Here is a 16,973-nt window from a genome sequence, read left to right as displayed (position 1 = left end):
GTCAAAGTATCTTGAAAAGGAGAGGCATGGGATTGCCTTCTGGATAGGTTCAAAAAAGCTGTACAACTTGGGGGTGCAAGAGAGAGAATTGATTTATCAGCTGACATTTAACCTAAATTTGCAAGGTCATCTTAATTCATGTCTGGGATAAGCGCAGGTGACACTGAAGAACAAAAAGTGCAGCTAATGATCTGCCGTGAGTAACAGCAATTACATTTCCCACCAAAGTCACAAAAGGTTGACTTCACCAGTCAAGATTATGCTTTAAGACTATGTACGCTACAGGGATTGACCTTGGATTTCTAAGGCAATACAAGCAAGGTTGCTTATTTTAATTAGAGCAGCATGTTTGCTGGAGATAGCTCATTATTCGCACAGGATAATTAATAGCTGAATTTGAGGTGTTTACCTGCATTTGACATGACACAGAGTCCATAGGATTAATTAGGCAAGCATTAAGGTGGTTCATTTGTCACAGGGAAAATCTCATGTTCAGCAATCACTCTGGGGAGCATCCTTAGACCAAACAACTGGGGATCTACTTGAATATGACATAGTAGGTTTGAGGGTCCTCTTGTTAAATGTGCCCCCTTTCAGTGTGAAGCTAAATGATACACAGTTTTGGGGGCATGTGCAGCACTTCCATTGAACTGAGCTCTGCAACAGTGGCAAGTGGCAACAATTTTCTATTATATACATTGCTTTTGAGAATCATATTGAAATGGATTCAAAAAAGTATGGAGCTGGGAATGCCAATGACAAAAAAATATAATTTACTTTATTATTAATTTCAGCAAAAATTAGCTTCCCCTAAATGTAGGAATAAGAAACTTCCTTCAGAAATTGTATGTGCTGCTTCAGGAATTAATTGCTAAAATGAAGCTTTCAAAACACATCACCCCTAGAATTCTAGAGTGCCAGATTTGTTAGCACAATAGAAAAAAATAAAGTGAGCAGCAGACCTTGTACAGTCCCCCCCATACATTTAAGATTTCTTTTATTCATTCCCCTTGTGCATTATTTCTACACATAGCAGAGTGGCAAACATTTCAATGACTTGCAGAAAACATGCAGTAACTGAATTCGTTCTTTGAAAGTGAATGTCAAACCTCTCAATGGAAAGCCATGCCTATTTGAGCATTTGTTTTCTCCTCTTTATGTGACAAGGTTAATGTTTATTTGGCTCTTGCCACTCTATTTCCATTACTCTAGTGCCCTGACACTTGCCACTGACACAGGTACTGACATAGACTGATATTTTTTCTCTAGCGATAATAAATAATTTGTATCCAAAACATAGGAAGTGCCCTTTATTCTAGAACATACTTTGTAATCACACTTCCTGCTCTGTTCTGTACTATTTTCAGCTGATTTTTGTTATTTACACGAACCATTCAGAGAACTGCTTTAGCCTATGCTAAGATATAACATGATCACTACTCACATTTTCAATCCCTAACACACATTTGAATATTTTATGTGTTTCCATGACAGATCAGTGGCCTTCAACTGGAAGGCTGTAGTTTTGATGGAAATCGACTTTCAGAAAACCAGCATGATTCTCCCAGTGTGTCATCTGTGCTCCCTTGTTACATGGCCTGGATTCCACAGGTAATTCATTATTAAGGGTCCTAAACTTTAAGTTCTGTAATTGGTTTCCTTTGCTGTAATAGGTTTTCAGTATGACGTCTGACCTGCTTTAAAAAAAAGAGGTCAGATTCCTTGCAGTTTAATAAGCTCCATTCTTCATATCTTCAAAAGTGGATTTTCTTTTTATCTAAAGCTATACTTCTCGGGAAGAGGAAATAGGTTTTCATAGAACACATGGTGCTCATTCGCCCTTTGTTGTTGCAGTGTGGACCTGTAAATAGAGAGTTCTATTCCTGGTACAGGTTAATATAATTTTCATTTCCTCAAATATTAGCTGGGAACATTTAACCAGACTAACCACAAAAGCCATATTGCATAACCAGAGCCAGTTTTCATGACTATTTTTTTAACTCACTGATGTTACCTTAAATTAGTTCTTTTCAGTGGCTATTTACCTATTGAGCTAGTCTCAAGGCTTCATATGTGCCCGGATCACATTCAACTTACTTTGATTCAGTAAAATTTCCCAATTATTTTTGTAGCTTTATACAAACTTTTGTTTGAACAATTTCATGCAAAGAATCTGCAAAGTTGATTCCAACACGCAAATAATTATTGAGAGAAGATAGGGCTGCCATACATCCGGAATTTCCCAGACTTAGCCGGAATATGGCAGTCAGAATCAGTGTCTGGGCAACCCATGTCAGAAGTGTAGATTTTGGCAACTTTTCTTAAAAATAACTCAACAGCTTTGGCAAATAATAATAATAAAAAGCTCAACAACGTTCCCCCAAAAAGGTTGAAATATGGCAACCCTAGGAATAGTCCCTCAGAATAGAATGAATGACTAATTTTCCTATCATGTAATAAGCCAGATATATTAAGGCTTTTCTAAACCATGATGGTCACAGTTGCATTAGTTTTACATAGTGAAACAATTCAGTCATACAGGTATCTCACTATGTACTGATGCAGAAACAATTGTGCGGAGAAGAGCAGGCTGAAACCAAACAATAGGAGTCAGCCTTTGGAATAAGCAAGGAGCAACTGGAAGTATACACAGCGGTCTGTCAAGGTGCAGGTCATACTTGGCCAGTGTTTTTATCCTGTGGGGATGCAGGGGTACACATACCCCTAAACATTTTGTGAGTCTAAGTTTGGCCTCATTGAGGGGCAGGATTTCAATATGAGTAGAAAAATGAGAGTACCCCTAAACTTTTCTTTAGAAAAAAAGCACTGTACTTGGCTAATCAATAGTTGTTGAATATCACAGAGCTCTTAGATGAATATAGTATAGCACTCCAGACTTTTTCATATGACTGGTTGATAAATCCTTAGGGAAGAAAACTGTCCTGAAGAATAACTTTTGTTCATTGTCTGCCATTTATCACACTCTCCCAATTAACCTCAGATGAATAATTATTGCCAGATTGTCTGCAGTTTATTTCCCCATAAAACTGAAATCTGAACCAAATTAGGTGTGATATGCAGTCATATGACTCTTTCCCTCTAGTGTTTTCTTAATTAAAAACAGCATTGAATATTGCAGTAAGGAAGAGGGGAGGGGAGTATTTTACTCTTTCCCCTCTGGCTGTTCATTTGCTCAAGACCTCACTTTTGCTTTTTCACCCCAACCTGTTTGCTTATTCTCAGGGGAAAAGGACCTTGTATATTTTCTGCAGGGGGGGGGAGCATGTTTGGGGTGCTTTTGAGTTGACAAAGTGCTGGAAGGAAATAGACTGTGCAGCCCTTCCATACACTTACCTCCTTCTGCTCTCAAACTGCTATCCCTTTTTGTTTAAGTTGAGGGAAAGGAGACACATAGCTGCATTTATTTGACCCTCAGATTTTTGTGCTGCTGTGTGTATTTCCTGTGTTTATAGTCTGAATATAACACTTTGATAAGAATCTTTATATGATTTTTTTTTAACGAAGTCATGATTTTCAGGTATCTTATTTTCCATTAACAATGTTGGCACACGTGTAAAAGCAATGCAAGAGTGGTTCACAGGCAGTTTTGAGTCATGTGTATAAACTTCCTATGATCCCATAAGATTTCACCTAGTGCAATTCTGAGAGATCAGCTGCGGAAACCTCAGCAAGGGCAGATCAAACGAACATTTGATACAAAGACATGGACAACGGCATTCACTACTGGATCTCAGTAAAGTGTATTGTTGTTAGAGATGTGCTTCATATGAACTCTGGGTCAAACTGGAGTGTCTCAGAGCCTTTGGGGGCTTTCCCACAGCAGAATCTGTGCAAGGTCCCTCATATCAAAGCAGAGTCTCCAAAAAGGCTTGTTTCAAATTGGTGTCAATAAACTGCTATTTTATTTTATTTTATTGTGAGAAGCAAAAGCTTTCAGTGAAGTAGGTTGAGCTTTTCTTCCTATCTCCACACTTTCGATTTCTTTAAAAAAAAATCCATTCTTTTTTCTTTTTTTGGTCTGGGAACTTTTGTGCAGTTTTATTAAATGCAGAGCTATTCTCCGCACACACACACACACACACACACACACACACACACAGCTTAGTTGTATGTAGGGTTGGTGCATTAATGTTCCTTTTCATTCTGTTCTTTATATCCTTTTCTCATTGGAATTGGTGCAAAGTTTTATGACAGTGCAGTATGATCCCTCTTCCCTTCAGTTTAATGCTGGAATTATTTGTGTTTTTATTTCGTTCCGTTTTTACCTTGCTGTACTTTCATTTTTGGTAGAGTTTCATTCCTCTGCCCCCTCTAGATTTGAGACTTTGTATATGAGTCTTTTTTTTTTTAATTAAGCTGAGTTATTTCATTTTATTTTTAGCTCAGCCTTCTTCTCTCATATACTCAAGTGAGCCCCTAGCTGCGTGTGTGCCTCTCTCTGACTCTGCCAAAGTGAATTGCTTAATCTTAGTCTACCATAATTTATTATCACTCTCTCTCATACACACCTACAGTATCTGTCCTATTTGTGAAGATAGACTCATAGAATCGTAGAGTTGGAAGGGAACACGAGGGTCATCTAGTCCAATCCCTTGCAATGCAGGAATCTCGAGTAAAAGCATCCATGACAGATGACCATCCAACCTCTACTTAAAAACTTCCAAGGAAGGAGAGTCCTCAACCTCTTGAGAGAAACTGTCAAACAGTTGTTACTGTCAGAAAGTTCTTCCTGGTGTTTAGTCAGATCTCCTGCAACTTGAAGCCATTGTTTTGGGTAACACCCTCTGGAGCTGGAGAAAACAAGCTTGCTCCATCTTCCATTGACAGCCCTTTATTTATTTGAAGATACCTCCTCTTTTCCAGGCTCAACATACCCTTAACTGTTCCATATATCCTTAACCATCAACTCCCTTAACTGTTGCTCATAAGGAAACTGTAATGCTGCCCTTGGAGGAGAACGACTACAGCTCACACTGGACAACCATGCCTGCAAATTTCTCCAAATTCTGCTAGGGGGAAAAAGAAAGCTATACACATTTCCATTAAAAATCAAATTTAAAGGCACCCAGTGGAATGTTTCTGGCTGGCTTAATCTACTCTAGATGGGCTACCACCTGCACAGTTTATCCACTTCTGTCCACAAGGGGTAGGAAGTTAGGAATCCTGATGCTGGTGCACACTCCTAATTGCTACTAATTTGCCAGGAGCAAAGTGAGAAGTTTTGAATGTGCCCTTAAATAATATTTTAAACAGTCTGTTCCATAAACAGTATACAAGGGTTGTTTTGTATTACATATAAGTAAAGAAAAACAAATCCCAAATATTATTTAAATGCATACAATTAGATTTTAAAAACCTTGAACATTAAGAATTGTACTCCATACAACTTTCCAATTAAAGTAATAATCTTTATTTAATGCAGATTTGGAAGCCTCAAATAATTTGTTCTACATGCTAATTTCCTTAAACATGGGTTTTCACTATGAAAGTATAAACTGGTAATTTTATTGCAGAAAAAATATATGTTGCTTTGTCCTTGAAGAAAAGGAAACACAGATTTCTGGGACATATTAGAAAACAGGGTGGATAAAATGATTGGGGCACAGTTCACACCTATCAAATCTGTTTCTTTTGCTGTAGTCCTGGTTGTAAGCGCTGTTGAATTCAGCAAGGCTTGCTTTTATAGAATTGTGTTATTAATTTTAAAAAAGATAGTGTTATTATTTTTCATTGTTAGGAAGAAGCATAACTGGGAAAGAAGCAGGCTGCTCCCATAATCTCACACTGTTACTTACGCCCTTCTCTGTTTATTTACTTTAACATCCGTTCCCTAAAACACCAATTGTAGTAGCCTCAGACAATAATTCTCTGTGATTAAGCTAGACCTGTCTGTCAAAACTGCTTGTGGGGAACCTTTGGCCCTCCAGATGTTAATGAACTACAACTCCCATAAGACATAGCAAGTGTGGCCAATGGCCAGGGATGATGGGACTTGTAGTTCAGCAAAATCTGAGGAGGCCAAAGGTTCCTCATGCCTGGTCAAAATGAAACATCTCTCTTGCACACACCTCCACCTCTTCCCTTCTCAGACTCTGGGTGTTTCACCAGTCTGGTTGATCATATATCACAGAAAATAAAATAGAATAAAAATGCTGTTTGCTTAACTTTTTGGAAAACCCAAGCCACAGAGTGGCTCAGAAGCTTTTGAGGCCCTTGATCCACCTAAAGACACCATATTAATCAGTAATCTGAAACCATGACCTGAATCACCCCAATTCACTGCATTATTCAGGTTGCACATCCTTAAATCAAAGACTTGTGCACACATGAGGACCCTATTGCTAACTGTGGAGACTAATTTCACAGGTGTCAGCCTCATTGAGTTCCTGGCATTCTTACCTAATTTCGCAACCCTGTATGAAATGAGTCCTGGTAATTGGTAGTGACCTTGAATGCATTTGGCTAGCAAGGCTTTCCAGCAGTTGACATATCCATTCCTACTCTGCTCTCTCTTACTCAAGTTCTCTTCTGATATCTAAACATAAATGAATTCATCATACTTGGCCTTTACATCCTTGAGCGTCATGAGATTAATTCATTTAACGCCTTCACATTCAAATGGATTGTTTTTTTCTTGGCAGAATGCTTATGGGTCCTATTCTCCTGATGAATGCATCTCTTTGCCAGTTTACACCAGTGCTGAGAGGGATTGCGTGGTGACAAACATTGATGTTCCATGTGGAGGCAGCCAAGATCAGTGGATCCAGTGTGGAGCTGCTTTATTTTTGAAAAATCAGTAAGAAGAAGGAAGGCTATAAATGTTCTTGTTGCTAACCACCAGATAGAGCTATGTTATCTAAGAACTGTCTCTGTTTGCAAAGTTAATTTAAAACCAGAATGTGAAAAATCCAAAGATTATATAAATAGCTGTACATAAGAAATTCTCACATTGCATTCCAATGGGCTGACAGCATAACTTAAGACTTGGTCATTTTTAAATTTTATTTTTTAAAAAATACTTCTTTTTTTTAGTCAACGGACACATCACTCATTGTAGCACAATCCACCAGGAAGTTCTCCTGCAAAAGCTGAATTCAAATAAGCAGAATCTGAACATGAACACCTAGTAGTGTCATTGCACAGCTCCTATTTATTTCAGTGGGGCCTGAATTTCTCTGTGGATTGTGCCCATTATGCATAATCCATTAAATTCATGTGCTGTGCAACCTCCATTTATTTTGTGCATCCTGGCATTAAAACGAATCCAGGTTGTGCATCACTAGTCCTTGCAGAGTCTTTCCGTTAACTTTACTAACTATTTACTCATGTGGTTTACTAAACATCATCCACACAACTCTACATATTCTCAAGGTTGTAATACTATCTATTTCAAGCTGTGTGTTACAGTATTTTAGCAGATTTAGTCTTTGAAATTCCTGTGATCTCTTTATTTTTCCATCTTCTACATTTCCATCTTTTAAAGAGTATATTTTTTTGTGCACATGTAAAAGATAAAAACCTTAGAATTGTCTAGGTACAAATTTTAAAAACAGGTCATGCTGATATATTTACTGAAAAAATATATATGTGAATTATATTTATTATAAATCTCTCATTAAATAACATTTGTAGCTTTTCAGTTGCTATTTTGTTTGAGTGTGGTTTGTGAGTAACCAGATTCTTCCGTGTGCTGTGTATTAATTGTTTTATCTGACTCCTGCAGCAGAAAGACTTATGTCTGGACTGGACTGAATTCCAGTCAGGATCTGAATATATATACAACAAGAAAATCCACAAATTAAGGAGAATGTTAATAAGCTCCAGATTAAAATGATAGATCTATATTCTTCTTACATCACATGCCTCACTTTGGGGGAGAGGGTGGGGGAGATGAAAAATAATGAACTCTAACCCAACAGAGCTGGCTGTGGGCTGCCATTTCAGAGAGATCTAGATTCTCTTCCAATGACCTATTGTATCATCAGTGGTGGCGCTGTGGTTTAAACCACCAAGCCTCTTGGGCTTGGCCGATCGTAAGGTCAGCAGTTTGAATCCGCACGACAGGGTGAGCTCCCGTTGCTTTGTCCCACCTCCTGCCACCTAGCAGTTCAAAAGCATACCAGTACAAGTAGATAAATAGGTACCACTGTGGTAGGAAGGTAAACTGCATTTCCATGCGCTCTGGTTTCCGCCACGGTGTCCCGTTGCACCAGAAGCAGTTTAGTCTTGCTGGCCACATATGTGACCAGGAAAACTTTCTGCAGACAAACACCAGCTCCCTTGGCCTGAAAGCGGAGGTGATCGCCGCACCCCATAGTCAAATTTGACTGGACTCAGCTGTCCAGGGGTCTTTTACCTTTACCTGCATCAGCAAATGAGTTTTGAGATGGAGAAGAATAGCTACTGAGCTTACTCAGAACTGCACCATCTCAACAGTGTGCCTCACTGATTCTAAGTAGTAATAAGTAACAATACTGTGAGGGTGTTATTGTTTTTGTATGTTATGATATGTGTTTTGTGTTTTTTATATTGTAAACAGCCCTGTGATCTTCGGATGAAGGGTGGTATAGAAATAATAATAATAATAATAATAATAATAATAATAATATAATCTAGGAGCAGCCCCCACCATACCTGAAAGCAGCACATGGATCAAAGACAAGGCATAATATTAGCCTGTGTGGAATAAGTTGGTGCAACTCTAGAGGCCTCATTGCCTTCAAAGCTATCAGGACTTTTGTGATGGAACTTCTACAAAATATGTTCACTTGGCTAAAACATGTTCTAGCATTTCCCAAAGGTTATTGAGTATTTTGTATTGTGCGTCAAGGGCCTGAAACATGATATAGCTTAGGTTGTCTCTCTGACAGGCACAGTTTGTGGAAAATCTTCCCTTCTCTTCTTGCAAATGAATTTTTAGCATTCAGGGTCCACTGACTTTGCAACTGTGAACAGAACGCTAGCTGGTGTCATAGTGTCAGTAGAGAGCTCGGAGCAGCAACTCAAGATTTCAAACCCCTCTGTTCCTGATTATTCTCAGCAAAGTGTCAGCCTGGCGGTGGCATTTCAGCATCAACACCTTTCTGTTTCAATTGCTGATCATTTTGGTAGTTGAAATGAAGATGCCAACTAGATATGTGAGTCCTTTTGAGGTGTCAGTAATAAACTGGGAATTGACAAAAGGAAACAAGGATGCAGAAAACAATACATGGGTTTTTTAAAATATATTTGATCACTGGCTGTCACTCCATCCATCTCATCTTGGCTAACATTGTTTGATGAGGTACAGAGAGACATTATACCGCATAGTTTATTAAACATAAGGCTCGCATTGACAGATTCATATACTGAATAGCTCATTGGAGCTTGTGCGTCTCAACCTGCCTATTGCAACATTGACTTAGTTCCCGGCATGTAATGTGCAGAAACAAGTTGCTCAATCCATTTTAGCAGAATCTAATTCTGTTCAAGCCTGAAAGCGTGTTTTGGTCCTGAATTCTGCAAACATATTCAGACACTCGTAAGCAATATATGCCTGCCAATATATTACCAAATTATAGTAGGAATGTTGAAAGTTATTTATTTACTTACTTACTTACCCTCATCTTGAGGCTTCTTTTGCAGCCTATAAGCAGTGACACTGGTAAGTGTGGGCCTTGGGCTCTAAGTCTGGGATCCTGCACCTCTGCTCTTAGTGAGTCTTCAAATGAAATATAGGGGAGCCACCTGGGTTACTGCTGGATAAAACCTTCTTTTAATTTCAACTGGTTCTAACCCAAAGCTATGAGTGCATGCAAGAAGGACACAGAACTCTCAAATGGGCAGTCCTGGGCACAGTGAAAATAGGAAGTGGTCAATGGCAGGTTTGAGGGGCCCTGCTGTCCCCATCACAACCACAATTTCTCTCCCTGTTGCCACAGCATCTCCTCCAACATTTATCCGATGAAAATAAGGATGTCCTATTCCATAATAATAATATTAATAATTTTACTATTTATACCCTGTCCATCTGGCTGGGTTGCCCCAGCCACTCTGGGCAGCTTCCAACACATACATACACACACACACACACACACACACATATACACACACACATACACATAATTAAACATTTAAAACTTCCCTAAACATGGCGGCCTTCAGATTTCTAAAGGTTGTATAGTTACTTATCTCACATAACTCCATACTCTACAACATTTCTCCGAGGAAATAGGGACGTCCTACCATACCCTCCAATATTTCCCTGATGAATGTTCCCTGAGGGACGTCCTGAGGAAAAGCAGGACATTCTGGGATCAAATCAGAAACCAGCATGGCTTTTGTAAATCTGGGACTGTCCCTGGAAAATAGGGACACTTGGAGGATCTGCCACAGTTTCTCTTTGAAAGCAACCCCCTCTCCTCTTCCCTTGCCTCTATTTCCCTCCAAGGGAAATAGCACCAAATGCAGCCTTGTTTGAATGCCTGGTGCCTCATCCCTCACTCCTTTGAATGGGAGAACTTTCAGAGTTCCAGGCATTTTGAAATTATGAACCACTTTCCTTCCTGAGATAGCTGTAATGCTGAGGTTTTGCTGTAATACTCCTGTCAAGTTGTCAAGCCTTTGAAATAGAGCAGTTAAGGAGTGAAGCAGAAGTTCAGCACGAGAAGAGGTAAGGAAAAGGGAGGGGCCTTGCTTTATCTTGACACCTGCGCTGCCATTCAGAAGTAATGGAACAGCCTGTACATTCTGCAATTGCCTACGCCAGAATGGAGGTCACTCAAGGAATTAACATTGACTGTAGGATCTTGACAGCTTTTCCTGATGAGCTCCTACTATTTCACAGAGAAGGCCTTGAGTTGAACACTGGACACTTTCACTTCTCAAGAACTGCCCGTGGAGGATGGTCTGGCGAGATCTGAGACTTTAATTACCATGGGCCAATCTAATTGACCCGACTCTGTGGTCCTCTACCAAGGTAATTAATTCCACTGTAGTTTTAATACATCTAACAGTACTTGACACTTTCGTTTGATGGTACCGGTTAACTCTACACTGGTTAATCCTAACTCTACAGCACTGAGAGGACTGCTAGAAATGAACTAGATTTTGGATATTAAAAAATACACACTTCGGAAGCAAAAGACAGTCAATTGTTGAAAAAAACAGGATACTCACATTTAATCAGATTAAAATGAAGAAAATTATGGGGCAACTCAGTTTAAAATTTACGTATTTTATGTAAAATATATCAAAGTTGGGCACGTGCATCCGAGCAATTAGAACAGATATTCTACCTTAGACCCCTGTTTATCCCAAATCATCAAGAGTCTGTATTGATACTTAGTACAGATCCAGAAAACAAGGAACAGTTGTTTCTTCAAGTAGAAAGAGGGACTGTAGCTCAGTGGTACAACACAGGTCTAATCCCTGGAAGATCTGGAAGAAGATGAGGAAACCTCTGCCTGTGACCTAGGAAAGAAGGAGAAAATCACAAGTAGAAACTGGTGGGTGAGCTGGACAAAGAGTCTGATCCAGCATAGTTCTGCTTCCTCAGTTTTCCACTATGGGTCTTGGTCTGCCAGCTGAACGCCCGTGCTCTAGTGGAGGCTGCTATGAAGACAGCTTTTCTCCAGGAAGTGTCTGTGGCTTCAACTGGTATTAATTAATCTTTAGTTGAGTTAACAGAGCATAAAATCAGAAGCAACATAGCATACGATAAAGCAATTTGTTAATGCAAGTGGTTTTTACCAGATGATCCACCCAGGCATGAAGAACATGGTGTGCAACAAATTTCACCTGACATCTTCCAAACGCTTCGACGTGCAGCCTCGAACTTTGCGTCTCTGTTTGCCGTTGTCATTGCCACAGGTAGGATGAACCGTGGTGGATTCCGTGATCCATTGTCTGATGTCCTTAATGAGCTTCTCAGTCAACAAAAAGGATGCAACTTAGCAAACCTCTGCAATATTTAGATGTTAGCACAGTGCAGTCACTCAGAGTCAACAGCATTAAACATTGATAGTATGAAAGTAGTTCACAAGAGACTTCAGAGCCAAATGTGTGCTGCAGAAATACACTGGAATGAGCCCATGTGTCACCCATATGTCTAAAAAGCACATATAGAAATTCATACATATTTCTAGCCTGGAGAAACGTAGGTGTTCTGCATAACTTCAAAAGTAGCTTGTCAAGGACCTGAATCTTCTCTAAGGGCATATCCTCATATCAATTCAACTGACACAGCTTCCTCTAAAGAACTGCCGTTTGGTAAAGGTAGTGAGAATTCTGAGTTACAGTAAGAGATCCACAGCCTCCCTCACAGAACTACATTTCCCAGGGTTCCCCAAGGCCAGCAAATGATTTGGAGAAGAACAGGAAGAGCCTTGCATGCACAAGGTTCCAGACTCAATCCCTGGCATCTTCTGTTAACAGAATCTTGTGTAACAGAGCTAGGAAGAATCTCTCTACTTGAAAACTTGGAGAGTTGCTGCACAGATTGTGCAATTCTGAGTTAAATGAATCGATGGTACGACGCAATACAGAGCGTCATCATATGTTCATCTGGAAGGGTGTGTGTGTACAAAGACAGAAGACAAAGGACAGAACAGTGAGTGGAGGGGTGGCACTGGGCTTTGACGTCCCAACAGGTTGGAGGCATCAAAGTGCAGTGCCACCTGACATCAATATGGCGTCGGGGAATTGAGCCCGGGGGTGGTGACATAAGGATCTGGTCCACTGGCCAGAAAAGTTTCTCCACCTCTGTTCCAGAGGGTAGGACTCAAACCTATGGGTTCACACTGTTAATTTCTGTTTGCCACTGAGCAGCGCTTTGGAGTCACAAGACTCTGTTTATATTCCACACATTCCATACTGTTGGGAGACGGGAGGTTAGTGGTTTCCTGTTCCTTTGTTCCTTTGTTCCTTTGTTCAGTTGCTCTCTGCTTTCATAGAGAGAGGATGTATTTTTCTTTGCTGTCTGCGTAGCAAGAAATAAAACTCTTTAGCCATGTAGCCATAAATCTCATCACTTCTGCATGCTGCTGGATTCTCTGCTGGATGGGAATGTGCCTGAGGCCTCATCAAAGGCTCAGGTCGTTAATCACGTCGGGAGGCGATTCCGAAGGACTTGGCCAGAGGAAAATGAGCTTTATCAGCTTGGCCAAGCAGAGATCCCGACACACACTACAAGACAAAGGGTTTAGGTTAAACATTACAAAGAACTTCCTGGTGGCACATGCTATTTGACAGTGGAACAAACTATTTTGGAAGGGGGTGGACCTTCCATTGCTTTTAAGCAGAGGCTGGATGGACACCAATCAGAGGTGCTGTAGCAGTGGATTTCCTGCATCAGTAGGGGATTGAGTTAGATGACCTTTGAAGTCCTTTCCCATTCTGATTCTATTACAAGTTGGAATGGAAAACCTAAGCCAATGATCCAAGAGTTACATCTGAGAGAGGAAGGGAGGCTGAGACCCTAAAACAATACAGATTGCTATGATCTGAAAGCCTTCAATAATTATGATGCAAGGGGTGATCAACTCAAATAAAAGGCTGGTTTTACTGGCATCCAGAATGTTCAAACCACCTTTTCTCCCCCCATAATGAAAATTAACCGCCAGCCTTTGTTGATCCCTGCAACACAGAGCTACGTACAGGAACTATCTGTTCTCTACGAGGATGTGCTTGGCAGAGAAACGTTTTCATTTCGTTGGGAAAACTGTATTAATGGAAATGTGAATACAAGAGGTGATAAACATTAAAGGTAATTTGATTTCAAAGCTACTTGGAGAGAAAGAAAAATATTACCCAGGCAAATTATGCCTGATTCAGACTTCATTTTAAAAGCCAGCCTGAAAGAGAAACTGGCATTTTCCAACTGATATTTCTTTTTCCTTTTTTTTAAAGAGCTTAGATGAGAATTCAGCACACAAGAGACAAGCGGGCTGACAATACACAATTGCGCTGAAGTTTAAGTATGCCCAGGCTGGCAGAGTTAATCAAAACCTCTGCTCGTCCGCCAGCTCTTTATGCATTCATCAAAGCCCAGCGGAGAGTTATCAGCATAGACAATTCATACATCAAGGCGTCAGCCCAGAGTTCCTTGACATTCCAAGCAGATTAGCCTGTGGCTGATTTTTGCAGTCCGGCAAAAGGGAAAAACATCCCCTAAAAGTGAATCTCAAATGGAAATGACAAGCAGATTCAAGAGCGTTTGGCGTCAAGGCTACTTGTTCCGTCAAAGACCAACAGCAGGTGGATCCAGAACCAGTTACTGGCAGTGTAATGTATGTAGCCTATACCAGTAAGACGAGCAACAACTCTTGGTTTCTGTTACACAGTTTCTGGTCTGGTATCCATCTTGGAACCACAGTGAAGAACACAGGGCTCGAGCTTTTTCCCCCAAGAAGTAGCAACCTGTCAGCCTTTGGGGAATTGGCTTCCTCCCCCTTGGCAGTAAATAAGAAGATCAGATGAAAGGAACATCTTACCAGTTTGATTATTTTATAATCACAATGAGAGACAAAAGAACACATCTCCCTAGAAATGGCGGTGTTCCCAATTAAGGCTTACACCCCCTCTGTCCCTATTAATCTATGTCACTCCTATGTCTTGTAATCTGAGCTTGTACCCCCTGCGCTTTCTGTTCTGAGACTCTTCTCAACCTTGGGGAGGGCGGTGGAGGAATGCTGTCCAATGACTGTGAATCTGTTAACCCTCTCTCTTCCAGTGTTTCTTCTCCTAGGTGTTCCCCATCCAGTATTTCCCAGCTTCGGCCTTGTGAACTATGCCCCTCTGCAAACCACTCTTCCAAATCTATACTGTCCTCCTGCTCCTGGGAAGATTCAGGATCAGGGGGAGGCGTGGCTCCCACCATTCCTCCTCAGTGCAGCCCTCCTCAACACGGTCCCTGACACAACCTCACAAACTAATTCTAGCTTTGTCCCTGCCCCCCCCCCCGCCACTGGCAACACCGAGGCTCAAGAGGAGGTACCTAACTGGCAGTTCTACCTCCTGGACTGGTAAGCGAGAGGCAGAAAGGTCAGACTGGTCAAGGACAGCTCCAATGCATGGTAACACTCATTTCATCCCTGTTGCCTGGTTGGAGGTTAAACAACAAAAACACCCAGGCTGGATGTATGCTTACTCTTTAAACATTCCTAGAACGATGTTCTAAAGCATAAAGGCATTTTGTTTCTCTTTCGCTTCCTTGAAGGTCTACCCATTTATTTGACAGGGAGAATTCTGCAGCACCCTCTGGTGTCACATTTTAATAACACATTATTGTCTTTTAAAAAAAAAGTCATATGGCTATATGGTTACCATAGCCCTTTTAAAACTCAGTTTTAGCGTTAAAAACTACGAGTGTAGACAAGTTCCCAATCTCACTTGCTATGTCTCTTTTGGCAACTGATCCTGCTGCAGCCCTGCCAAGAGGGCAAGGTCTCTTTAAAAAAGAGTGAGCGAGCTGATTCTTGAATATATCCAAAGATTGCTATTTTATATACGGCAGATTCAATCCCTCCAGAAGTATCTACTGCTAAAGCTACTGCAACATTTCCAGCTGCTACTGATATCGCTCTGTTAAGAGCAGCACTGGCGTTTGAGCGAATTATTCAATTAGCGAGCCACACACACAAACAGCATTAAGTCAGTGCTATGAGCAGCTCACCCCATAAGAATATCAGTAGACTTTTTAGAAGGGCAAATTATCTAGGTAATATGTGGCAATTTGAAATCCACCTTTAAATACGACTCTCCTCTTAGCTTTTGGATGCTTTCACTAATCCTTCTGAGAAGGTCACCAGAGTACTGTAAATGTTAGCAAGTCGTTTATCCACTAAAAGGAAGGCCGCTATGTTGCAGATATTAACATTCCAGTCTGAAGTAACTGGAAGCATAAGAACTGACTCCTTTTGAAAGAAATCATTGTCCAGACCCATGAAAATATTATTGAAACTTTTACTTGCAGAACTCTTTAAAAACAGAACATAAGCATCAAAGATACATTCAAAATAGCCATACAATGCCTTGTGCTGTCTTTACCAGTCTCAAAAACCAAACAAACCTGCTACCCCCCCCATCCAAAGCTGCTATTTGTATTGAAAAGGCAGCTGCCTCTGTTCTTAATATAGGGAGGGGCAATTCTCATGGGGGGTAGGGCAAGGGAGGAAGGGTTTTTTAAAAAAACAAAACAAAACCCTATTGCCCTGGATTCCAGATAAGTCATACTGTGAAACTGGCAAACATATTCTCAGAAATTTCCTAAGGCCTAAGTGAAAGCAATGCACACATGATGCATATAGCTGTAGCCAAAGCCTAGATTAATTATAGAGGTATCTAAATCTAACAAGCTGAAATCATAACTCTGAGCTGAAAGTCATGGCTGTTTTTATAACCAGAATAAACCACATTTATAGCTTGGAGTGAGAGTTTGTATCGAACTTGATGAAGGAAAGACAGGGCAGATTCCAGCTACTGAACAAGGGGTCTGGTTTGTGAGAATGAGCTGATATTCTACCCAACTCATATTCTGGGAGAGTCAAGCATAAACAAAACATGGACTTGTTAAATAAGACCGTACACACCAACTCCTAGGGGCCGAGGCAGTTTCAGTCCCCCCTATTTTTTATTTTTTTTTAGGGGGCTGGGCCTCCTCAATGTTCAGAGGGTGTTCGGATCCACACCCTGGTCCTCGCAACTTAAGAAGATGGCGCCTCTGATTGGCACCAGCAAGATGGCATGACAGTGACACTGAGTGAAATGTGATAAGAGCTCTGGCTAAGGATGTAAGAAGACAGCAGTTGCCGATACAACCTCCACTTGCTACAGTGAGCGACTGCTTCCCTTGAGCTGCAGTTTGGTTTGAGCCAAACACCACAGTCAAGATCTGTCTCACCTTTTAACTTAAGTTATGTAATTCAAATTCGTTTCAATGTAAAGTGAAAGTCAAAACGATGTAGAAAAAGCCC

The 16,973-nt window shown here is 40.6% G+C and overlaps 1 long non-coding RNA gene across 1 annotated transcript; it reads left to right on the top strand.

Annotated features, from left to right (window-relative positions):
* The first annotated feature begins 6 nt into the window (after positions 1-6).
* On the top strand, positions 7-7,663 carry LOC310760587. Its single transcript, XR_014547023.1, has 2 exons — positions 7-1,611; positions 6,663-7,663. It is a non-coding gene; the product is annotated as an uncharacterized lncRNA (long non-coding RNA).
* The last annotated feature ends 9,310 nt before the right edge of the window (positions 7,664-16,973 follow it).

The sequence above is a fragment of the Podarcis filfolensis genome, assembly GCF_964270895.1.
Source record: "Podarcis filfolensis genome assembly, chromosome: 4".
Lineage (NCBI taxonomy): Eukaryota > Metazoa > Chordata > Lepidosauria > Squamata > Lacertidae > Podarcis > Podarcis filfolensis.
Note: the sequence above shows the minus strand (reverse complement) of the source record. Positions and strands in the feature narration are given on the sequence as shown.